Genomic DNA, 26,601 nt, shown 5'->3' on the forward strand with positions numbered 1-26,601 from the left:
AGTTGTGACAGATACCTATTTTTGAACGCCATGACATACCAGATATGACTGTAGAATTGTAGATGACTGTCTTCGAATCATGTTAATGTATTTTTTTCGCGATTTCGGGGTTGGCCCTATAGTAAAAGTTGTTCAGCATGATCTATATAATACATAATTCACCCCTCAAGAGTATGATCAGACATAACGAAAACAACCTGTACACAGAACGCAAATTTCTGTATCTCTACGAACTCTACGAAGTATCATCCTTTGATATTAAAGCTAATAGTAAACCTGAACTAGTCAAAGTTACCTTCAAAAGCAAATGCAATATTGAATCAGTTTCCGACTACAGCATCGAACGTAACTTTTCAAAAGATAAACCAAAACTGTTAAACGAATTTCAAATACACTCAGCATAACTCGTATGAAACGGTTCACTACTAGTTATTTACGAAATAAATTTATCAACGACACGGAATAGATGTAATCTCACATAGGTATTTGAAAAACGTAGATATCTACTGCGATATAATTTAGGTAATGCTTCGAAAAGGCGAGTCTGTTAGTGTACCTACTCTAATTTTTCACACAAATTAAAAAGGCTGCAGCGTCAAACTGGCATTATTTCGGCCCGTCCATCCCAAGGGAATCCAATTTGCGGTCCCAACGTCTCTCGTTAATGGAATTTTGGGCGTACCTTTTTAGAGGCTATTTAACACATATCACATAAAAAATTCAACGTAATTTTTATGCATATATTTATTATTTAATTTTAACAAAAATAAACGGTATTAGACACTGAAAATATACTTAACATAGGTAAGGCGGTCTTCTATTTGGATGCGAATTCGCATGTCGCTCCCGTGTGCGCGAGGGACATCGCTATATATGAACATAGCGCTGTCACTGCTCATACACCGGAGCGACGTGTAAATTCACATCAGTGTGCAGTGTGATAACCACGTAACTGCACTATTAAAATATTTATTATTATTAATTCACTGTGAAATAATCAATGTGTATTTATGTAGGTACAGCGAGCTACAAAAGTACATAGACATCATGCCTCTCCAGTAACATACAAAGGTGACTAATGCGCCACAGGATAAAGCATTAAACTGTAAATTGTTTCGTTATTATTTTTAATCATGGGTTACAGGAGCTGAAAATTAGGAATGGAACCCCAAAAACTGATTTCAGAGCAGGTTTAATTTCGCCCGGAAATGAAATGTGGAAGTTGTCCCGGAACAAACAAACGAAGAGCTACTGTTTGAAATCATAAATATAGGATACACATTTTTTTTATCGTGGCGGGTTTCATCAAGAACAAAAAACACGCGCTTGAAACAGAACACCAATTAAACTACTACGACGCTATTTAATACAACAGTGTTTGCAATAATTAATTGACTTCATCAATCCAAATTAAAAGTTGAGTTTTATATAAGGAGAGCTTCGGTTACATTATTAAATATTTGGGGTGAGTAAATGTCTCAGGCTCAAGGTAATTTCTAGTGACAAACGAGCGGTAGAACACCGGCTGCGTCTCGCGAAAGGAGTCGTCACGTGCACACGGTAAATAAAATTCGTTCGAGTAAGGCTCCCTGACACACCCGCCCACAACCAAACGCAGGATGACGAATCTTATTGCGTGGGTAAATACGGGCCTTCTTAGATATATGTACACATTTTATTAAAGTAAATTATCAATAGTATCTCTCATTTTAATATAACTTACGCGTTAGCACAGGACACGAATAAACCAGGCGGCAGCGCCGCCGAGCGTTTATAATACGGCTAAAATTGTATGCGCCGTTTAAGCTAAATTGAAGTGCTCCATCGCATGTAATGATAAGCTGCAATAATAAAGGGGAAATCGTACGTTTTTCGCATTTTAGGTCGGTATTGCTATAGGTAAGGTTCGTCTTCCGCGTGCATGGCGGAATAGCGAGTTAAAGCGGCCGAAGTGTACGGACGAACGCTGAATCATAAAATAGTAAATCAGTTCATTGTTGCGAATGGCTGAATATTTGCCGTGCCTTTATTACGAACAATTTACACTAAGATAATTAAGAAATAAAATTTATAGCATAGATAATTTCGAAATATATTTAAGATGAAGAGTTTACAGTAAGATAACAAGAATTACAAACGGATCCGTCAGCTGTTTGCCTGCTTATAAAAGCAGATACTGGGTGAATATTGTTGACTTTACTTCTAGTTATTTGAAAATTGCTTGCAATTCAAAATATTAGCAATATTCTAAAGAGCGTTATACTCAAAATATTACTTAAAGCACTTAAACAATTTGACAATATAAATTAAGAGTAAATTTGTTACGTTTCTGCTTACAGAAACTTAACAAGATATTTTGTATTTAAGTAACATTTATATAAATGTTCTTAATAGAACACTCGTGACACGGATAGCATAATTATGGCTTCTATATACTTTTTATAAGACAAAACCAGGGGCAAACAGATTTTTAGAATATAGAGAACTCTGTAGTAAATCGGCCATGGTTTGACTCTTTCTGATCGCGTGTACAAATTTTCATTCGGATAGGATCACTCTGAAACACACACGTCTCATTCTTCTAAAGCCCTTTTTGTACGGCGAGTTTAGGTCCTCAGAGGTTTTGTATGAAATTTTAATGTTACCCCATAAAGATTGAATTAAGTTTTATTACCTACGCACAAATATTCATGTAAAAAAAATCTTTTACTAGTGTTTGTAGTGTACTGCTGATATGATTTTTTGTTAGTCGCTTTTAAATGACATTCAGTAATGAACTACAAAAGCGATTAAATTTGACATTCTAAGATTTCTAAGTGTGTAAAACTTCATACGAAAAATAGTCTTCATTATAAAAATAGTACTGAAGCCTGAAGTATTGTAACTCTGGTACGACACGAATAATTTCTCGGCTCAAAATTACAATGACGCTCGCTCGACATACAATTTTCAAATTGCCAGGAATCCTGAAAATATATATGACAGCCAAATGACATATGTATACCTCAAATATTGAAGTGAAAACTTGTTTAGCGGCGCTGTGCACTTTTTGTGATGGGGAAAAAATGTTAAACTCGCGAGAGCGTAAGACGTAAGATGTCATTGAGTTTTCACTTCTGTCGGCACTCCCGGAGTGCAACCCGTTGTTTTTTTTTGTTAACGACATATATGATCTCTAAGTGTGCCTTTCTAAGAACTGAGCAACACGCAGCGAGCATTATGGGAACCATGGAAATTTAAGTTTGGTGGAATATAAGCAAATCAAAACTACTCGTAGTACTCAAATTTATCCACAGAAAAATGGGTCCATAATTTATAACATAACACATTTTTTTTTATGTGTTGAATTGCATATCGCTGCGTAACATTATTTGATATTCACATTAAAACACGTTTTGAGTTTCAATTATCAATTTGTTTATATTCCATTAACCTAATTTATTCAATAATTTTCAAACGTACGTTTTATGTTAATCTAAAAGTCATAAAATAATTGCATTAAAGTACTATAACGATATTAGCTCTATGTAAAATTATCATAAGGTTTTTGACTAAATGTTAAATCTAATAAGTAGATACGGTATATCGATTTTAATGATTAATAATAACAAGTATAACAACCACAACTAAGTATATCAACATACTATAATATTAATGGAAACAGATAGGCGTATAAGTACCCGCTTCCCAAGTCTTGGCGACAACCACTGTAGAATAAATACATTACTTTGATTAGTTTCCTGGAACTTGCGAGATTAGCTGATATAGAGGGAGCAATATGTCAGCCGTCATAACACTCATAACAATCTTTGAAATCTGGATAAAGGAAAATAAGCAAAATATAAATAAGTACGTCAATGAGAATCCATTTTAGACGGCTAATCACAGCCGTAATTAAGGATTAAATTAACGTATTTAATATTTCAATTGTTTTTGGAATAATTATAACCAATAAAATATTTTCTGATAAAACGTAACGGGCACTGACCGTACATATGTCTAGCACAAAAGGAAGCGCTTACGCGCTTACCAAACAACACCTATTATCAAATTTACCTGTCTGTGGCAGTGACAAGGGTATCACAGATCCTCCCGAGTCGGCATAGACTTTAAAAGGAAAGGGCAGTTCGAACACAACCGACCCTCGTGCATTAACGCCTAACACCTAGGAGCCTGATATTGACTCAGCGTTACTTTGTGTGTGCATAGCAGTCTTTGTGGATTCCGACCGCTCGTCTAACCTGTTGGGCTCTTAGCATATCTTCTAAGCGTATTACATAACAAAAGGTTGTTTTCTTAGCAATGCCTTGGAAAAGAAAGACTCGTGAATGGTATGCATTTGAAGTATAATACCTAAGTGCATATTATAAATTGGTGAATACCAAGATTTCTTATTTGCATTAATAAACTTGAAATTAATCAGTTATGCTTCAGCATGATAGCTTATTTAATAGCTAAGAGCATAACAGGAACTCTAAAGTTACAAACAGTCTGAGTAATCGACACCGGACAGAACAGTCATTCATTAATTCAATAAACCTGCTGCCTACATAAAGTTGGAGTAGAAATCGAATCTTCGCTGGCTGTCATTTAGCTTGATTCGGCTGTAAACAACCTGCCACGAGAGGACGTGCCTGCCGTCAATAATTTGGAGAAGGAAATTGTGACAGGTCGGGCATGTTGTTTCGGTTTTCGTTTTGGGGCAACTGCATGGACGAAAGGCAATTTTATGTCGCCTACGAACATGGAAAGCAAGGGAATATAGTGACACGTGTAAAACGAGAAAACTGTAGCCGTCGACGCTGCCGGCGTACCACCATCGGCTCGGATAGGCCCGTAACGCGCCCCCTATATCCGCCGTGGAATGGCCATGTCTTCAGTTTCAATATTGACGCGCCGCCAAAACATACCTACTCCAGGCTATCACATCGCAACTTCGAAATATGTTTGCCCGATGTTTCATTTGACAGAACGCCTTTTGTTTTAAAAAAAAACGTAAAATATTGTAAACGTTTGAAAAAGGTCTCCCGTAGAAGCCATTGGGTTAGGTTAGGTTAAATTATTAACCTTTCTAAAAATTCAACGGTTTTTTTAAACGCCTTCGGTCCATATTTGGCATATGAAGTTGCGATATGTAACCGTAAAATTAAAAAAAAATAATTTTTAAAAAACTGATTGAAGTAGGGCGTGAACATGGAACTCCATTAATTATAACAGGTGTGGGTAAGTGAGTTACGAACAGGGTACACGAGTAGACAGGAAGAATATTCACGTTAATACAATCACTGAGGGGGATTTTTTACATTTTATTTTCACGTAAATAAAAAAAATAAAACGTCAGCTTCCTCGGTATCAAATCCATTAATTCTATCCTGCGGAAAAAAATCAACTCATGTGAAATTTTACTTCAAACCATTTTTAACATCACTCAGTAAAAAAAATATCTTTAAATGCTTTGATATTGTGAACGTTTTATTGCCAACATTTCGTGGATACAATAAAATTCCTTTTGTTACGTAAAATGCGGCGAAAAATCGTCGGGCGACGTCGCGGGATGTCACAAGCCGTCACTCCCGGGGTGGAGCTACACCCGAATTAAATTCTTGTACTCCTCGCCAAACGCGGCCACGTTCCCAACACGAATTTTGGGAAAAGTTAAGTAAAGAGTCAGTATATTGGTAAAATAAGTTTGTTTGGTTTGCTTTGTTCGGTTATTGAGTGATCGTAAAAGCGGCGGTTAACAACGCCTCATCGTATAGCCGAAACGATTGCGGAGTGGAAAAGCGAGTTATGGGTTGCGTGAAGGGAGGGGACAGGCGAGTGCATTAAGATAAAGCGCGTTGGGCGGGCGCCAGCGTCTCAAGTGTCCGGCGGTGCCAAGCGCCGGGCTAGGCGTCAACTAGCCAGGAGGTCAATTCAAACTTACATTGTGACATCAAAATAATATCTAAATGATGTCAGTCTCGATGTCATTGCGCTTGTACTTGTCCATGTCTTGGCGTGAGCGAGACGCATGGGCGACTGACATCATTTAGATATCATATTGATGTCAGATGTAGTTTGAATTGAATTGGCCCCCTGGGCTCGCCCGGCGCCTGGCCCGTGCGCCCGTACTTCATCAATGCTCTAAACACCAACTAATAATTTAATCTCTTGTCTAGTATAGCTAAGTCAGTTGGGTGGCATGGTGGCATTAACGTCTTACAAAATTAGATTTAGCCTGTCTGTAATAATAACGCTCCACGCAACGGCCAGAGAGGATCATTGTGTTCGAGATTTTGTTAGTTATAGTAAGTAAAGTAAAGTATGATGGAAATATTGAGATTCATTAATGTTATGACAGGTTTTTGTTTCGTTTTATTAATGTAATCTCATAGTAAGGTTACGAATGTTGATCTTTGCCATAATGAAGGTTCAATATAAAATAGGTCATCATACCTAGATATACACAGTGCAGTGCACAACCGAGCGTGTGATGTTCAAAACACTGACTCACGAGCATCTTCATCATCATGAATCATTTTATAAAAACAACCGGCAAATATCTATAGTGAAGTTGTCCGTATACCCGATAAATATAACTTCTAAAGAATATCGGTTAAAGAATTTTTGACGACCGCGCGGTCTGACCTAGTGAGTATTTATAGTGACCCTGCCTATGAAGCCGATGGTCCTGGATTCGAAACCCGGTAAGGGAATTTATTTGTGTGATGAGCACAAATATTTGTTCCCGAGTCGTGGGTGTTTTCTATGTATTTAAGTATATTATATATGTACCTATATCGTCTGAGTATCCACAACACAAGTCCTTCAATTTGTGTGTCAAATGTTTATTTATTTATATTCAAGGTTATTATTGTCTAACAACTTCCATAGTTGTTACAAGTAGTTAGTTGTTGTTACATAGTCCTTACAAACATGAACTTGTATGTCTAGTTGAACCGCAGTACGTACCTACCAAAGAAATAGACATTACTAATAAGTATAGTCAGAATCAAATGAATACTGTACGACGAAAAGTGGCCAAATATATCGGAACACATTCAGGTATGATATGAAAGGAGTGTTACGTGTATGTACATTGTATACAAATAAAATCATAATATTATTTTCCTCAGTAGGTGGATATAAAAAACAGATGGGTACGAACGCCAAAAACCCGCAGCCGACAATCCCGTGTGCCAATTTCTGGCCACTGTGAATGGTGTCGTTCCAGCAGTTTGGGTATAAACTAGACATGTGAGCTGACCGCAAAACAACTACTCATGTATGTACTGTCCAAATGATGGAGTTTTCTTGTACTGAAAGATTATTTAGAATAAAATTAATTATTATTCGATGCACTCAACGCACAAAATAGACGAAATTATACGTCGCAATGGCGGAAGCCAGGCCAATATCAATAAACGGAAATTCTAGGATCGCAATAAGCCGACGAACCATAGCAAGAATCGACACAGTAGCAGTCAGCACTTTCTTTGAAGCGCAGCCTCAGTTGGGAGACAATAATGAATTCAGGGTTGAGGAGGCGTGCTTGAGTTTGGTCGTACGATCCACTTTGCACTTCCTCTCTTATAAAGCGATTAATGACAGCGACCTTTGAGACGATCAAAATAAAAAGGAAATAAAATGCAATCACGAAAGGCTTCCTTTTAGTCTTGGCGCTCCTATCTAAAGGAGTTTTGTCACGTACATAGAGTCGTTAACATCGTATTAAATTCTAAAGTAAATATGTATTACGTCTATAGAATTACGTGTTTAGCTGCAGTTTATAAAAATCTACACTGTTTTGTATATAAAACAATATTGTGATATTTGTGACTGGCTGTGAATTATAATCAGGTAAACCTGAGTTAAACAATACTTGTTGTTTTAGTGTCCTTATAATCAAACAAATATGTATTAGACCGCAAGCCAGGCGAAAATTTCGTCGGTCGATCGGCTAAGGGCCGATAATCTCGACTTTACATGTCTGGGTGGCTGCCCTTCCTCAACCTACCAACGGAACGGCAGCTGACGTCCTCGAGGATTTATTACACATCGCCATTAACTACTTTACCAGGTATCGCCCGGAATACTGTTGGTCATGGAAATTCTTTCTAGGACCGCAAGGGTCTAAAAACACTATGTTCTTATACACAAATCACCAATGATTTTAATGAATTCTTTTTTTCATGTAGTTATAACAAATCAACTGTTGTAATAAAACGAATTTGACTTCTGTTTAATTTAACGCCAAGTGCATGTTTGATAAAATCTCTTTCGTTTAGGATAGGACCTAATACAGAAATGTCAGACGAGAAATACTTTACTTAACTATAACAAATTCCAAGAAACCTTAAGTGACGCCAACAGCCGGCGAAATGTTTTTATGGGAAAAGTATTTAAGTATGTTTATATCCAACTTCTGATGGCATAAATGTAGGGAAAAGGGCGAAGGAATCCAAAGAGGGGAAAAAGTATAACTAATAAGTATCTAATAAGAAATCAATTGGCAAAAGGTTAGGTCGTGGGTTGGAGGTCGAATTATTTGTGATGACACTGGTAAATTCTTTACTTACCTATCGAAGTTAACTGGACAACATAACATTAAATGGGATTTCTGACACCAGTGCGTTGTTAGAGGCAACAACTAACTATATGTGCTAGAACAATAATGCAATGCAGTGACATATAATCCTATTGCCCTTAGTAATTCCGTTAGACGATAGTCAAGTGTTGTTGTGCCATTAGTCGTGACTTGGCATCGAGTTAGGTTGCTAATGTGCAATCAAATAGCGTCTGCGACTGCTAGTTAACTATGCGTGCGCTCTATGAATAATGAATAGACCATCAAATTGCCACAATAATGTCTTGTAACAAACCCTACTGTGGTGCAAACGATGCACATACAATAAGTACATTCTAATTTTTTCAAGTTTCTGTAATTCTGTATTTATTATTACGATATCAAGGTACTACAACAGTATAATCCCTGAAACACGCTAAGACTGAAAAATTGAGTTATACAGAATCTCAGTTATATTTGTGTGCCGAGCAAACATAAACACGAAGTTGTTCAAAGGGTGCGAACGTCTCTACTTAACCGCCGCGACCCGGATTTCGTGCCAAATATTTATTTTAATTACATCTCGGTTCCTTCAAAGCCCAAGTTAAATGTCTCCACCACTTTCCACACCGATATACTGAATTGAATTAATTCAAGGGCTTTAACGTCGCCCACAATTAATTCACATTTAACTGCGTTAACAATGCCACTTAGAAAACCGATGAAAAGACAATTCTAGAGGATTATGCGGCATTCAATCGGTAATAAGCAAAATGAAATTAAAAAAAAATGTAGACCGAAGGAAAGGGTATATCTACAGCGGAATATCGATGAAGAATTTCCTTGGGGAAATACAGACCGAGTAATATGAGTAGCAGATAATTAAGTAGCGACCGCACATAGACTTGCTCCAACTGGGACTTTATAAGAGATTTCACTCACATATATTGAAATATAGGGTAAATCGATTAAGATTGATTTATGGTATGAAAACATATTCTCGACGTTTTATCCGGGAACTTTAAAACCTGTATGGACTAAGTTACAATGTGGAATCTACTACTATTCAAATACAAATCTCATTTTTACCTATATAATATGTCAACAGAAGCATTCCTGAGAACACTGTTTATCACGTATTGGTACCTAATTGGTATATTTAAACTTACCTACTTGGATTCTTGTACAGTGCCAATTAACATACGAGCACTCATTTGCTTGTAGCGGACGGTTTCATAAGAAATCGAAAAAAAAAAGAATAAAAGTGTGCTGTATGATTCAATTTAATATCTTCTATAAAATTAAAAGTTCCATGTAGCTCATTCACTTAGTAAATATCTATTCATTACTAAAATCATGTGACATACTTAATTTGTTGCTTTGATATGTAACGACTCTTCCTCATTAAAAATAATAACGAACTTGACTTCTGATTATATACGAGTTGTTCAGTATGGAGGCTAAGCATTTTTTACTGGAATGTAGTTGTACAATCGGAAATGAACAGTCAAAGACTTAATTAAAACTAACCAGATAATGTCATCGTGGTTGGACAGGCACACCGGCCGCGGGGACAAAGGGTGCCGTCATAACTGCTGTCTGCTGCAGTAGGTACCTGTCGCATCACCTCCGCAAATTAATCTTTCCTGTTAGTCTGTATCTCCTCGACATAAATACACAGTTTCGTTGCTGGCATTAACAATTCAAAGCACAATTTGAGCTCAAATTCCACTTCTATAGAATAAAGCATTGCCCAATTAAAAATTAATAAAATTACATCTGAAAATCTTTTGTTCTTGGTGTCACATGAATCGCGAAAGAAAGATCTTAATTTATAATAAAAAAACAGTAAAAACAATAAAAGTGTGTGTAATAGTTAACCAGACAACAGCAGCCATTACCAGCAGAGACCATAACCGCCGGTAAGCCAAGGGTTAGTATAGCACAGAAAAACTACAGTCCACTGGCTTTACGCCACATTTTTTTTTCTTAGAGAAATATTTATAAAAGACTAGTTACATTTTTGTTACTTCATGCCCCTTTCCCTGCTTGTTTTATTACCCTTCTTTTAAGTATAAGGTTACGGTTACAACCTAAAACACAAATAAGAATTATTTACCATAAAAATATCATCTAAGCGGCACTTTCCCGAGAACATGATATAAATGTTACGAGTCTAGAGGACCACAATAACTCGTTATGCGTAAAGGATACCTACTCCCGCCCTTAATACCCTTCTTACGTTTAGTGCGCAGTTTGTTTTATCCCGTTGCGTATCTTGAATATTAATGAAAGTACAAATTTAGCTAGGCGCTATCAAAGACTATAGATAGTAAGAAGTGTAGGAACCGGCGTCTGATTCTACTATCTTGTTCGCACCGTGATTATAATACGCGCTCGTATACGTTTGGGTTTATTAAATTCTGTATATTCGGGTGAAACGTGACGTCAAACACGTTTAATTAAGTAATAAGCAAGCAACACCAGTCGTTGCTGGGTACAAATCTAATTAGTTTAGATAGTTGTGTCGGATTGTGAGGCAAGGTATGAAGGAGGCATCTGGTAGTGGCGCGGCGCTTGCTAGAGATGCCCCTCTCGCTGCAAGGGCGCACGCCAAGAAAACACATCTGCGCATAAATTCTGAACACGTCCGGTGGTATAAATTTATAACGGCGAAGCGGTGCGGAGACAGGCGGCGCGCTGTAACCTCTAAGAATTTATTAAATAAATTAATTGTACCAAAACGAACGATGACTTGAATACAGAACAAAATTAAACTGTTTGCCGGTTTAAATCGCGAGACGACACCCGTAGCTCAATTAGTGAAATTTCGAAAGGTTGATCAGTATAATCTGTAATGGTCTAAGTACATCCGGAAAAATTTGGAAGGAGAGGACAAATAATGTACCATATCAAGTGAAACTGATGAGAAAGATAGAGTCGGTAACAGGTACTCCCGGAAGATATCTAAATATAAAATGTTTCTTTAAATACAGATCTTAAGTGAAGCTCAAGTAGCCCCGACTGAATAAATTTTAATGGACAACTTCCTCGAATATCCGAGTGCTCGCTTCAATTCTTTTAGCGGGAGTATTTTAAACTCTACTCATTAGCTCTACTGTTCTTGAGTCGTTATAAATACAATGTATTTTTTTATGATCTTAATTTATGTAACATTCATAACTAAACTCACACAGCTTTTACATGCAACCGCGAAACAGGATGCCACAACCTTATTAGCTACCCGTTATTAGATATAGATTTATAGACCACCCGTGAAGATTGTATTTAAGATAACAATAGAGTTATTTACGACGAAATTTCCATTGTAAATCTATATATATAAATGCAAGTGTCCTGACTGACTGACTGACTGACTGATTCATCAACGCAGAGCCGAAACTACAAAAGCTAGAAAGTTGAAATTTGCACACTAGGTTGAATTTATAAAGTGTACAAGAGATAAGAAGCGATTTTGAAAAATTCAACCCCTAAGGGGGTTAAAAAGGGGATGAAAGGTTGTATGGGGTGCAAGTTTTATTTTAAGTTAGGAATTTGAATCTTTGTAAAAATGTACTATATTAAAAAACAAGAAAACTAATTTCTGCGTTTTCGAAAATTCATCCCCCAAGGTGGTGAAAAAAGGGTTGAAAGTTTGTATGGAGATCAAATATTTTTGTGAGTGTTGGACTTGAAACTTTGTATATGGGGATATTATTATAAGATGGGAAAAGTAATTTCAGCGTTTTTGAAAATTCATCCCCTAACAGGGTTAAAAAGGGGTTGAAAGTTTGAATCCATTACAAATGCTTTGAAACTTCTTAGAAAGGCATAATAGCCGATTACAAAAAAAGTAATTGCAACGTTTTTGGAAATTCAACCCCTAAGGGGGTTAAAAAGGGGATGAAAGTTCGTCTTGGGATGCAAATTTTATTTTAAGCTAGGAACTTGAAACTTTGCAAAAAGGTATTAAATTAAAATACAAGAAAAGTAATTTTTGAGTTTTTGAAAATTCATCCCCTAAGGTGGTGAAAAAGGGGTTTAAAATTTGTATGGATATCAAACATTTTTTCGAGCGCGGGACTTGATTCTTTGTATTTGGGGATATTATTAGAAGACGGGAAAAGTAATTTCAGCGTTTTTGAAAATTCATCCCCTAACAGGGTTAAAAAGGGGTTGAAAGTTTGAATCCATTACAAATGCTTTGAAACTTCTTAGAAAGGCATAATAGCCGATTACAAAAAAAAAGTAATTGCAACGTTTTTGGAAATTCAACCCCTAAGGGGGTTAAAAATGGAATGAAAGTTCGTCTTGGGGTGCAAATTTTATTTTGATCTAGGAACTTGAAACTTTGCAAAAAGGTGTTAAATTAAAATACAAGAAAACTGATTTCAGCGTTTTTGAAAATTCATCCCCTAAGGTGGTGAAAAAGGGGTTGAAAGTTTGTATGGATATCAAATATTTTTTCGAGCGCGGGACTTAAATCTTTGCATTTGGGGATATTATTAGAAGACAGGAAAAGTAATTTCAGCGTTTTGTAAAATTCATCCCCTAATAGGGTTAAAAAGGGGTTGAAAGTTCGTATAGGGTTCAAATTTTATTTTAAGCTAGGAACTTGAAACTTCGTAAAAAGGTATTAAATTAAAATACAAGAAAACTAATTTCAGCGTTTTTGAAAATTCATCCTGTAAGGTGGTGAAAAAGGGGTTGAAAGTTTGTATTGATATCAAACATTTTTTCGAGCGCGGGACTTGAGTCTTTGTATTTGGGGATATTATTAGAAGACAGGAAAAGTAATTTCAGCGTTTTGTAAAATTCATCCCCTAACAGGGTTAAAAAGGGGTTGAAAATTTGTACGGGTATCAAATTTTATTTTAAGCTAGGAACTTGAAACTTCGTAAAAAGGTATTAAATTAAAATACAAGAAAACTAATTTCAGCGTTTTTGAAAATTCATCCTGTAAGGTGGTGAAAAAGGGGTTGAAAGTTTGTATTGATATCAAACATTTTGTCGAGCGCGGGACTTGAATCTTTGGATTTGGGGATATTATTAGAAGACAGGAAAAGTAGTTTTAGCGTTTTGTAAAATTCATCCCCTTACAGGGTTAAAAAGGGGTTGAAAATTTGTACGGGTTTCAAATCTTATTTTAAGCTATGAACTTGAAACTTCGTAAAAAGGTATTAAATTAAAACTGAAAAAAATAAATTTCAGCGTTTTTGAAAATTCATATCTGAAGGTGGTGAAAAAGTGGTTGAAAGTTTGTATGGAGATCAGATATTTTTGTGAGTGCGGGGCTTGAATTTTTGTACAGAGGCATTTATTAGAATACAAGAAAAGTAATTTCAGCGTTTTTAAAAGTACATCCCTTAAAAGGGTTAAAAAGGGGTTGAAAGTTTTTATGGGGTTCACATTTTATTTTAAGCTAGGAACTCGAGACTTCTTAAAAAGGTATTTTATTAAAAGAGAAGAAAACTTATTTCAGCGTTTTTGAAAATTCATCTTTCAAAGTGGTGAAAAAGGGTAAAAAGTTTGTATGGTGATCAAACATTTTTGTGAGTGCGGGGCTTGAATCTTTGTAAAATGGCATTTTATTAAAATACGAGAAAAGTAAATTCAGCGTTTTTAAAATTCATCTCTTAAAGGGTCGAAAGGGGGTTGAAAGTTTGTAAAGTTGCAAACAAACTTGAAACTTCGTAAAAAGGAGAAGAAAACTAATTTCAGAGTTTTTGATAATTCATCCCCATGGTGGTGAAAAAGGGGTTGAAGATTTGTATGGAGGTCAAACATTCATTTGAGTGCGGGACTTGAATCGTTGTAAACTTTGTATATGGGCATATTATTAAAATACAAGAAAAGTAATTTCAGCGTTTTTAAAAATTCATCCCCTATAATGGTTAAAAAGGGGTTGAAAGTTTGTATAGGGTTCAAATTTTTTTTAAAGCTAGGAACTTCAAACTTCGTAAATAGGTAGTTAAGTAGTAGGTTTTATTAAATAGAGGACATGAAAATCTTCTGGTTGAGAGGGATTATATCGAGAACAATTTTATTCAGTTAGGGGCTTGAAGCTTCGTAGGTTGTGAAAGACAAGTATCATGCGTTGTAATATTAATAATTAACAAATGATTAACCGTCCTACTGCGATCTTTTGCTGCATAATGTTCTAAGCTAATGTAGAATATATAACCACCAATATACAAATCCACGCGTACGAAGTCGCGGGCAACAGCTAGTAAGTGTATAACAGAATGTCTGGTGCATAGGTTCGTCGAGACAACGAGGCTGCCAAGGTTTTTTATATCTTTCTTCAAAGAGGAGGAAACGTTTTTTAGACAAATCCAGTATAAGTAAGATCTCTGAGAGCACATAGTTGTAACGAATATTAAGAAAACAATAACAATGGGACGCTTGAGTCGAAGGCCTGGTAAGTGAAGGGAATACGGGGCCAGCAAACATTTGGAGAGCGTTGGCAGTTGGCGCGGTGTGGCGGAGGCGAGTCAGCGACAGGGACCGGAACCGGTTACCTTAACCGGGGTTTTTCATAGGGTTATTTTAGAAGTGGTTATAAAAACCCCTACCATAACGGTAACCGTCTCATAAGGTAACACTTTGATTCGGTAACCGTATCAGATCGAGTTAACCCCTGTTACCGGTAACCGAAATAAAAACCCCGTCTATGCTGTTACCTCATAATAAGGTTTTGAACCAGTTCAAACGATTGTAAACTTTACGCAGACTTAAATTCAACTTATTATTGAATAACCGTGGTTGGCATGGGCGGTCTATGAAGCCTCCAGCACAAACAAGTTTTTTTGCCGGTAACTTCGCTTATTGTCAATTCAAACAATATTGCACTTTGAGTCCTTAAGCTAAAATTGAAAACAAGTGAGCGATTACAGTATTATTTTTAGAGCGACAGCCGCGGCGCAGCGCGGCCATTCCTTTGTTTATCTTTATACCTGTGTGTTCCTATTGTTTTTGTCAATTCTAGTTTAGAAATTTTTAGAAAAGGGGTTGCAAGTAAACAACATCCTATCCTAGTAATATCTGCTATTATTTAGATATATTTTATGCTACTTAGATTATTATTTTTATTTTCGGGTTCACACTTGATATGTACCTACAGATTAAAGACTGATTTAAAGAAAAATTTTCACCTAACTAGTAATTTTACTGGTACCTAGTTAGGTATAATTTATCTTAAGTGATTTAAAAAAAAAACACTTTGTGATAAAGATACATGCGCTAGCGGATTGTGGTAGATATTTTACCATTGTTAACAAATGACATATGTACTAGTTATTATGAGCTTATTTTATAATAAGCAATTAAAGTCTATTTTTTTATTCGGTAGACTAAAATGACATTTCATAGTATGAAATGAAATGACACATGATGTTCATACTACGAAATGTCATTTTAGTCTACCGAATAAAAAATAGACTTTAGTTTAAAATGTTTTTAGATGCGGTGAGTTGTATGAGCTAAGTCGTAATTTACCTTGTACCGCTTAATGCAGCGATCAGAAAATATATATCTATAGCAGTTATAAACTTATTTTAATACTACAAATCTTTCATTAATACCAGGGGGCTCAGCACGGTTCCATTTTTATCGACTATCACTATGCCCGTCACTTTCGCACTTACATACTTGTTAGAACGTGACAGGCATGGTGATAAACGATAAAAATGCGACCGTGCTACTAGGGCAGAATTCATTATACATATTCATTGGGTATCTATAACATTGGTAGGTGAAATAGTTTTGATTAAATTAAATAGATACATACATTACATACATACTTAGTAAGCAGTGTTGGGCATTCAAGAATAAAATCATTATTTAAATAAGAATTCCTAAGAATAAAATCATGTTGATTTTATTCCCGTCAAAATTATTCAAATAATTTTGATCGGAAATAATTCGTATGTGAAAAAATTGAATAAGAATCATCTCATTCTTAATCAAATAAATATAATCATGATTTTATATTCTAAATAATATTCCTGGATTAAACATGTAGTATGGGTGCCATATAGGCGTTACGTATAGATAGAAGTAAATTAGACAAGAAACTATTATGTTTCTTGACTAATTTATACCTGATTTTATGCAATAAAATCTTACAAATTTAATTTACTGCCGCATAGTCTTGGTATTGGACGATACCCGTATTTATTTTAATGTGATAACTAAATCATCAGGTACAATTCAGCTGCTCTGAACGGATGGTGGATAGCGAAACTCTTCAATGGCTCACTGTGCCTAAATTAATGTAAAAAATAAAAAACCGGCCAAGTGCGAGTCTGACTCGCGCAGGAAGGGTTCCGCACCATTACGCAAAAACCAGCAAATAAATCACGTTTGTTGTATGGGAGCCCCACTTAGATATTTATTATATGCTGTTTTTAGTATTTGTTGTAATAGCAGCAACAGAAATTAATTATTTGTGAAAATTTCAACTGCCTAGCTATCACGGTTCATGAGATACAGCCTGGTGACAGACAGACGGATAGAGGAGTCTTAGTAATAGGGTCCCGTTTATACCCTTTGGGTACGGAACCCTAAAAAAGATGTTTTTAAAGGTAGGATAAGGAATGGCTTGATATGGTGTATTCCTATTTCTCCCCGCCGGGCACAGATGGGAATAGGCGCTTCAGTTAAATCATTCCCATATGTCCCCGCCTCATGTATCGCGGCGATCACGTTGGGCAGGAACAAATGGGGAAAATACTCATGATTTTTTTCTGTTTTCGAATTATGTTTATAATTCGTTTTTTTTAGCATTAGAAAGAACTTGAAAGAAGGTAAGCGATTTTGACATGTCTTTTAATTGAAAAACACTTTTTAAAAACCATAACTATTACTTATGAAAGCAGAAGACTATAAAAGATCGTATTAGATTCATAATTGTTACATATTTACCGTAACTTATTTTTAAAATGTGCTTTTCAATTAAAAGAGACATCAAGATTGTTTTCTCCAATATGCTCGGAAATGTTCACCTTATTGTAGCAAAAATAGTACGTGAAGTTCTACGTTATTGTCAAACTCTAATTTAAAAAAATCAAACTATCGCTGTCCTGTTCTAGTGGACGGGAATGAAAAAAACACTACAGTAATGACTTATTACTGTAGTGTTTTTTACTTTTTAAAAATAAAAAACGCAAACAGCCAATTATTGTAGCCGCGAGCCGCGTCTACACGACCCGATCAGCTATCATTTCAAACTATAGGATAGAGTGAGATAGTAAGATAAACGACCTTACTTGTCTCGTTCTTACAAGACCGTTGTGCTCGTGTATGATCGTGCAAATACTGCTTAATAAAATCAAAGATTATTTTTATATTTTTTTAAGGATCTCATCCGTGTACATAAACAGAGACAGAGAGAATCATACTATCTTTGTCTTACACTAGTACTAGCACCCAAAAGAAAAGGATGGGTATAGTTTTCCTGGTTCTTACTGACTGACAAATTGGTTTGACCAACTATATTGCACAATTATATTGAATGGTACTGAATGGCAGAATAAGTTTGTGCCCTTAACTTAAAAAAAAAAATATTTTAGAGGGAAATTGTTTTTGACATTTTTGATGTGAAGGTTCGATTTGAGTGATGCTTGCTGCTTAAATAATTATTATTTTACCTTATTTCCTCGCATGTTTGGAGAAAAGCACTATATATGCCTCGGCAGGAATAGCAATTCGTGGATTCGTCTTCTTCGAACGAATCGAAACTCATCCACGAATTGCCCTTTCCCGGCCTCTGCAATAATGTACTATTACCTTATTTCTAATGCTAAAAAAAAAACGAACTATAGTATGTGGTTTCAGTATCCGAGTTACTACCAAGACTTATGGTGTTTTTAAAAGCTCTTCTGATATTTAAAATTTGCATTTATTATTTAGACGGAAATTAACAGGTATATTTGACACAACGCTTGCCGCACGTGTTTAGCAAATGCTGACAAATAATTCACCACGCCACGACTTAATCCTATTGTTATTGCCAATGAGTAATGAATGACGGTCTCAAGTGCAAACACGCCTGCAACTTTCTGCAAATCTATTTAATTATAGTGATAAGCGTAGGACTCTTTTCTTACCTGCAGTAATTTACTATCTCATTCACTTTCCGTAGGTGTGAAAGAGATAGCATACGTAAGACCTCAAGGCTGGTAGGAATAATAAACAAAATACATACTTAATACGCAAAGAAATATACATTGAACCATCATAATTATAATTTCGCAGTTTACTTTCTATGTAGCTTCATTATAAAATTATCATCACCGTTTCGAAGGCTTCAAAAATTCAAATCAATCCGACCATTGAAAAGAGGGGTGAAATTCATTTTACTATCTATATACATTGTACTACATATAATATGACGTATAATATGACCAAATAAATGCCATTTAACCTTGTTACCACTAACTCATGTATCTACAATTACATCAATTAGTCATGACACGGCAGAGTACTGATAACAATACTGTAGTGTAGTACAATAATAAGGCTTTATTGTTGTCACTATGACTCTCACCGCATTCTGCTTAATCCTAAATATCCTAATACAATAGAAAATACCACGACCTTTAAACATTCGGTGCACTTGCGTTGTAGCGCGTGCCAGCGGAGCGCAGCGTTTCGATTTAAATACGCATGTTGCTTCGCCCGTGTAGGTATATTTATTATCTTCATGTTATTAGGTACTAGGAAGTGCAAATAATTGACTTCATACATGAAAGATATTTTGCAGATTTTGTTCAATAGTCACCTTCAACAACACGAGAGTAATCTAGAGCAGAGTTGGGCAAAAAATAACTTGAATAAGAATAAGAATAAAAACAGAAATTTCATTCTTATTCCAATCGATTTGAATAAGAATAATTCTTGCACTCGTTATTTTAGAATAAATAGAAAGTGAATAAATCATGACATTTTTATTTTAAATGAAAAAGACAAAACGGAATATTTATTCCAGATGTAGGATTATACTAAATAACGTTTTATTCAATTAGAATGTTATTCTGAATTAATTTAACTTTTGTAGTTACATACTACTACTTTTAATTTTGTAAGTTTCTAAAATAAATAAAACAAATAAAACCAAATCAAATTAATTTTATTTCAATAATATAAATACAATAATACAATAAAAAAAAAACACAAACAAAAACACTAAAACTACCTTAAAATAAAAAATAAAAAAGCACACTAAACTATAAAATAACCTACTTATCGCCCCCATTCCGACCCCCACCCAGCCCAAAAGTGCCAAAGATACTAGCGGCATTACCGCGCTGGATGGCAAGCGATATCTGTTGGACTAAGTAGGAGCCTGAACGTGGATCGCACCCTCTGTCACGTAGACGCCGCCCCAAGTCTCCAACCAACTTCTTCGCCTCCGAACACCACGGCCCAGCAGCTTCCACCGCGACCGGGACAAAATCGTACGCTGGTTCCAGGTTAGCGTATTTTAAACGCTTGAGCCTCGCGGCATTTGTCGCGGCTGCGCCTGCCAGCCGGCTACCGGGAGCAAGATGAGTAGGCGCAAAAGTACTCACGCAGGTTGCATCCCAGAGCAAGCAGCGGCCTTTGGCCCACGGAACCAGCGTTAAGCCGTCCGGGCGCTTCCCGTCTGTACGGCTTAAGCCTTGAGGCTCCAGAATGCAAGGCACGTTCGCCGAGACCATGGTACGACGTATTAATTCATTGATCGCATGGTGTCTCGGGAACCGCCCCGCAGCCCGGGAGCAGCTCAGGCCGTGGTGCCCATTCGCTTCCACCGCCATTCCACATATACAGCGATGGGGCTCGCACACCTTGGAACCCAGCCGTAAGGCGACTCCTACTCTCAGGGTGTCGTTGTCCAGTAGAGTCCCCAAATGTGGCGAAGGCAGTGCCTGCAACCAGGCCCCCGATTCAGGTTGTCCTACCGCTTTAAGACGAGCCACATCTTCAACCCTAACCGCCTGAGCCAGCAATTGCGAATATGTTAGCTCGCACAAGGTGTCGTCCCAGAGTCTCTGCAAAGCAGGATCGTCCGGCTGCGTCCCACCAGACGACCGAGTCGACCACTCATCAAGGGCCTCCTGCAGGAAAGGAAGGCAGATGTTGCCACTGTTCACGGAGAGAATCTTCGCAACAAGGCCCGCCGAAGCATGAGAGGAAGCGAGGAACGAGACAATTCCAATGTCATGCATACGGCGAATACCTAAACCCCCATACCGAATAGGGAGTGTTGCCTGGCGCCATTGTTCATCAACCAATTGGATGTTTAATAGACCTTCCAGACCCTGTTTGAGCACGGTATCGTAGTCCTCTGTGTCTTGCTTAAACATCCAAGTGGGCGCCGTCCGCAGAGAATAAGTTATGCGCGGCATCGAGAAACAGTTACGCAGTAGCGTAAGAGATACATGAGCCGATAAATGCTTTAAACGTTCAAAGGAAGACCCCAAAGCGGATGTCTTTGCCTGAAGCATCGAACTCACGCCTTCAGGGAAAATTGGCGCACCAAGAAGACTAAAAGATGCCTTATTGATAACCTTTACGCCCGGCAGCAAAGATTCAAATTTGGACAAGGAGCTTAACGCCAGGGGGCTGCAAGCAAACAACTCACACTTTGAGGAACTCACCTCTAACCCAATAGCTCGTAGTGCTGGCAAAAGCTTGGCAACGTCATTAAATACGACATCAGAATCACCTCCTATGGTCCCATCGTCTAAGTACCAGACATTCAGAGGCGACTCTAATGCCGCTATCAGACTTTGGATTGCCAGACAAAATACGAGAGGTCCCAATGGATCGCCCTGTTGGGCGCCGACCTGTGAGGCGATTACAGTGCCCTCATAAAAAAGGTTGCTTTTAAAGGCGTAGCACTGGAAAAGGAATGGATACAGATGGGGTGTGCGAAGTTTTACTTGCTGTAGAATGACATCCCTTTCGACAGAATTAAATGCATTTTTCAAATCTAGTTTGACGATGACAGTATCGCTGTGCTCGTGCTTCATTGAAAAATGCCTTGTCGCGTGGATTGCCGCCTCGCACCCCAAAGGTGTACCAAAACCTACCTGGCAAGGCTGGAGGTAGGCCGCCATCTCCTCTCTGACAGAACGGCAACCCGGCAACCGGCACAAATAAAATAGATAAAATAAATGAAATAAATAAAAAAAAAACAAATAAATTATATTATTGACATCTATTTTATTAGTATTGCATTTTAGTTTTTATATAATATTATAAGTATTAGTTTAATTTTTAAGTAGGTTTATTTTAATTTTAGTTTAGGTTTATGGCCTCTCTTGTGTCCGGAGCGCTGGTAGGATCCCCCGCCACGCCAGCCTCAACGACGTCATCCGAAGGGCCCTTGTCAGTGCCAAGATACCGTCGGTCCTCGAGCCCAACGGTCTGGCCAGGGACGATGGCAAGAGGCCTGACGGAATGACGCTGGTGCCTTGGAGTATGGGTCGGCCACTTGTCTGGGACGCTACCTGTGTAGATACCCTGGCGCCGTCCCATATTCCAAGCACCAAAGTTGGTGCTGGTGCGGCGGCATCCTCAGCCGAAAGCCTCAAACGCCGCAAATATGCGACACTAGGTAGTAGCTACATATTTGCGGCGTTTGGGGTGGAAACCCTGGGGCCGTGGGGACCTAGCGCACGTAGCCTCTATAAGGAGCTCTCAAAGCGCCTTATAGAGGCTTCTGGCGACCAGAGGGCTGGCCAATATTTTGCCCAGCGGATCAGCATTGCCATCCAGCGGGGCAATGCGGCCAGCCTTCTGGGTACCCTACCGAGTGACCACGACCTAGGCCAAATTTTTTATTTATAAGTTTTTATTTTTTAAGTGTTATCAATATCATGATTTGCAAATCGAAATAGAGTTACAATTCAGACGAAGGCATTATACAGACCTGCCCGTTTAGGTTTTAAATTTTTAATTTATAGATTTCATAGTTAGTTGTAATGTTTTTTTATTATTACCTTTTAAGTTAAATAAATGAACTTTATCCTAATAAAATAAATAAGATAAATAAAATAAACAAAATAAATAAAATAAATAAAATAAATAAAATAAGTAAAATAAATAAAATAAATAAAATAAATAAAATAAATAAAATAAATAAAATAAATAAAATAAATAAAATAAATAAAATAAATAAAATAAATAAAATAAATAAAATAAATAAAATAAATAAAATAAATAAAATAAATAAAATAAATAAAATAAATAAAATAAATAAAATAAATAAAATAAATAAAATAAATAAAATAAATAAAATAAATAAAATAAATAAAATAAATAAAATAAATAAAATAAATAAAATAAATAAAATAAATAAAATAAATAAAATAAATAAAATAAATAAAATAAATAAAATAAATAAAATAAATAAAATAAATAAAATAAATAAAATAAATAAAATAAATAAAATAAATAAAATAAATAAAATAAATAAAATAAATAAAATAAATAAAATAAATAAAATAAATAAAATAAATAAAATAAATAAAATAAATAAAATAAATAAAATAAATAAAATAAATAAAATAAATAAAATAAATAAAATAAATAAAATAAATAAAATAAATAAAATAAATAAAATAAATAAAATAAATAAAATAAATAAAATAAATAAAATAAATAAAATAAATAAAATAAATAAAATAAATAAAATAAATAAAATAAATAAAATAAATAAAATAAATAAAATAAATAAAATAAATAAAATAAATAAAATAAATAAAATAAATAAAATAAATAAAATAAATAAAATAAATAAAATAAATAAAATAAATAAAATAAATAAAATAAATAAAATAAATAAAATAAATAAAATAAATAAAATAAATAAAATAAATAAAATAAATAAAATAAATAAAATAAATAAAATAAATAAAATAAATAAAATAAATAAAATAAATAAAATAAATAAAATAAATAAAATAAATAAAATAAATAAAATAAATAAAATAAATAAAATAAATAAAATAAATAAAATAAATAAAATAAATAAAATAAATAAAATAAATAAAATAAATAAAATAAATAAAATAAATAAATAAATAAAGTAAATAAAGTAAATAAAGTAAATAAAGTAAATAAGGTAAATAAGGTAAATAAGGTAAATAAAGTAAATAAAGTAAATAAAGTAAATAAAGTACTTAAAGTAAATAAAGTAAATAAAGTAAATAAAGTAAATAAAGTAAATAAAGTAAATAAAGTAAATAAAGTAAATAAAGTAAATAAAGTAAATAAAGTAAATAAAGTAAATAAAGTAAATAAAGTAAATAAAGTAAATAAAGTAAATAAAGTAAATAAAGTAAATAAAGTAAATAAAGTAAATAAAGTAAATAAAGTAAATCAAATACATAAAATACATAAAATAAAAAATAAAAATAAATAAACAAAATAAATAAAATAATCAAAATAATCAAAATAAATTATATAAATAAAATTAACAAAATTAATGACAAATAAAATAAATGAAATAAGTAAAATAAACAAAATAAAAAAATAGACAAAATAAGTAAAATAAACAAAAACATTAAAATAAACAAAAACATTAAAATATGCAAAATTAAAAAAAAAATACAAAAATAACAAAATAAACTATTAGTTCTATTAATAAATTAACTTTTTCTTTTAGTAGGTATTTGACTGACGGCACATCACTAAATACGAATGTAGCAAACCAATAAGCAACCGATAATAAAGGTTACCATAACTGAATAAAAACCGGTTAAAAACCCCTAACAAAAACCCTAACGCGATGGGGTTTTGAGATTAACTCGGTTAAAGGTTAAGGTTACCGTTTCAATAAGCTTACCGTTACAATCAGGTAACAGTATGATAGGGTTACCGAATGATACGGTAACCGAATTGATTGGGTTACCGAATGGATAGGATTAAGCGTAAAGAGGGGTTTTCCGGTCCTTGGTCAGCGAGGATCCACTTTTCCAATAAACCGCCCGACGGAGTGCATAACGTGCCCAGATTACTTATAGCCCCCGGACCGACCAAACAACAATATTTGTCGGGCCGGGACACTAGATTAATTTTTCCTTGGGCGTTTTAATTCTTGCTCCGACTTCCCGAGTTCCCTGACCGCGCTACGAACAAACAACAGATTGTTACCTACTCACTTTTTAGAAAAAATATATTCCGTGTTTTCGTCAAAAGGATCCTCTTCTTCTCTTCTTGCTCGCGTTATCCCGGCATTATGCGACAACTATTCCCAACAATTGACGTAGGCACTAGTTTTTATGAAAGCGACTGCCATCTGACCTTCCAACGCAGAGGGGATACTAGGCCTTATTTAGTCCGTTTTCCTCACGATGTTTTCCTTCACCAAAAAGCAACTGGTAAATATTAAATGTTTTGCACAGATTTGCTAATTTTGATGACTCAGATACTCGTAGATACCAATGACTCAAATGAGTATCTAAAAATACATACTTATACCGCTTTTTCATTTGGTTTACATTTCTTAGGAGGCACTTGTGTAGGTAGTAAATAAATAATAAAAAGTATTCACTAATTTAGAAACAGAATGTGCATTCCCATTGATCCAACTATCCGGTACTTATTTGCATTTGAGCTTGTTCGATCGGATAATACAAGCAAAACTTAGTTTATCGATGCAAATACATGTGGTGCAGGCATGCGGCTCACGTTGGGTATGTGCTAGTCGTTAATCTCGTTATAGACTGTTTCAATTTACGCCCGCATAAAATAATGATAATTGTTCATACCTATTATTTTGAACTATGGTTTAATTTGGGAAAAGGGAGAGAATTTCTTTAAGGAATTTATTGAAATTGGAGTGACTCTGCTGCTGATTGCTGTTTTATTTAACTATTAGCAAAAACGGGCAACCGTTTTATCCATTGACATCCTAAGTATTTTAAGACTGCAATATTGTAAAGTTTTGTTGTACCATCCACATTATTTACAGCCTGTTAAGCCGAATTATGTTCAACAGAAATAGCAGACTTGTATGGCAGCGAACACGTTAAAAGCCTTTGGAATAAAGGCGAGATCGGCGAGGCAACGCCATCTTTACCATCGTCAAGGCATACATTAGGTACCTACTAGAAAACAAGGAGAAACGGGGATCTCAGGAATATTCCACCAAAACTTTAACTTTAACTAGCTGAAAATAAGGACCATGATTTACCATTTGTTTCTTACGTAAAACTTAAGAAAATTGCATTTTGATTCAACTCAAGGCGAACTTTGCTATATCTAAGCTATAAGTAAGTAGAGGTGAGACACGTAGACTGAAATTAATTTTCTTGCAAAATGAGACTTTGTGAGACTACGAAACGATTAATTAAGTAAGCAGGTGCAGCAACGACGTTCATTTTGTAATGGAATAATAAAATCAAGAATAATCTTGATACTATACGAGTGAGGACTTACGAGTCAACACTGAACAAATATAAGAAAATATATGTACATACGCTTCGATGCAAGTAGAGTAGACAATGAGAATTGAACAGACGCCTATTAAGCTTTTAAACAGCAACAATGGGGCTCATTGTTAGAGTACGAGCATATATGGCGAGGACTCATTAACGCAAGGCTGATGGCAGCTTTGTAGGCAGATGCCACAATCCAGGTCTAAACGAAAGGTAATTTAGCGCTGTTGGGTCATAGCCGTTTGTGGCCGTCGATACCCCATCTCCCTCTCCCGCCAGTAACTGAGGCACCAGGCAACGATCAAAAATATTCAACCTAACTAAAAACACGAGTTTAACCTCTAATATGGATGACACGGAAAGTTGACAAACAAATCGTAAGTTTCGACGTTCCCAGAGGAGAAGATCACATTACAACTGAAATAAAACTTAGATGAAGTTATTCCCCTGTAGTAATGTAACTTTTAAAAAATGGGTACAATACAATACAATACAATAAGCCTTTATAATCACTGACTCAGTTAAGTATAGTTTTTATTTATTTTAAATTTTCACTAGTCAGGTTGTCGGGGTCCCCGACAAAAGCCTCCTATAAAGCTTTCCAGTCTTCTGTTTCGAGCG

General features: G+C 35.3%; 2 protein-coding genes across 2 annotated transcripts in view; one reads left to right on the forward strand and one right to left on the reverse strand.

Moving 5' to 3' along the window:
* Window positions 1–26,601, reverse strand: part of LOC134650339 (bifunctional heparan sulfate N-deacetylase/N-sulfotransferase) — a 157,580-nt gene that overhangs the window by 96,528 nt on the left and 34,451 nt on the right. The window lies entirely within an intron of this gene.
* Window positions 11,135–26,601, forward strand: part of LOC134650286 (larval cuticle protein A1A-like) — a 62,597-nt gene continuing 47,130 nt past the window's right edge. The window contains exon 1 of the mRNA XM_063505246.1: window positions 11,135–11,153. The gene's annotated coding sequence lies outside the window, so the exon portion shown is untranslated. The remainder of the gene's footprint in view (window positions 11,154–26,601) is intronic.

Source organism: Cydia amplana, chromosome 8, assembly GCF_948474715.1.
Source record: "Cydia amplana chromosome 8, ilCydAmpl1.1, whole genome shotgun sequence".
NCBI lineage: Eukaryota > Metazoa > Arthropoda > Insecta > Lepidoptera > Tortricidae > Cydia > Cydia amplana.